This window comes from Octodon degus, unplaced genomic scaffold (genome assembly GCF_000260255.1).
Source record: "Octodon degus isolate 3935 unplaced genomic scaffold, OctDeg1.0 scaffold00115, whole genome shotgun sequence".
NCBI classification, from domain to species: Eukaryota; Metazoa; Chordata; class Mammalia; order Rodentia; family Octodontidae; genus Octodon; species Octodon degus.
The window spans coordinates 9991307-9992002 of NW_004524691.1; positions in this window are offsets into that span (position 1 = coordinate 9991307).

Sequence of the window (696 nt, forward strand, 5' to 3'; positions counted from 1 at the left end):
TATTCAATTTTTGGTTTTTGTGCAGCTCTTATGCCTTAACAGAACCATATAAAAAGCAATGCCATCAGAAAAAAGCTACTTTGATTTAATCTATACTGTTGTTTGTGTGTTTATTAGACCTCAAGTAATATCTTGACAAAAATGATTATAATAGCTTACTCCTAGTTATTGTACTTTAAAGAATTTTCATAGGACAAAATTTATTTAAATTAAATTGTGTATTGAGCACTCAAACACAGGATGGAGTTGGGATACGGCTCTGGGTGAAGAAGGATAAACAACAGGTGCTCTGCCAGAATGATGGTCAGAGTGCAGACTGTGATCTGTGATATTCTATGGAAGGGAAGGAGAGAAGAGTTGGAAAGAGAATGCAGGTCTCATTTTTTTATTTCTCTAATCTTCTAGAGGAAAATTAGGATGGATGTGAAACCGATTGTTGGCTTGATTTTTGTCCTAGCTCTGCTATTGCAATATTCTATCAAGGAAACTCTTTCCATGAAGCCAAGAAAATGTCTGTATATTACAAGACAAAAAATAAAATATAATTATGGTACTGCTCCTTTGTCTAATAATATTAAAATATAAATAGCTAGCTAAAATAAAATTGTTCAGATTGCAAGTAATTGTCTATACCATGACAAATACTAACTTGAATAGTTTTTATGATATTTCTGATTATCTGGCATCGTGACTTTT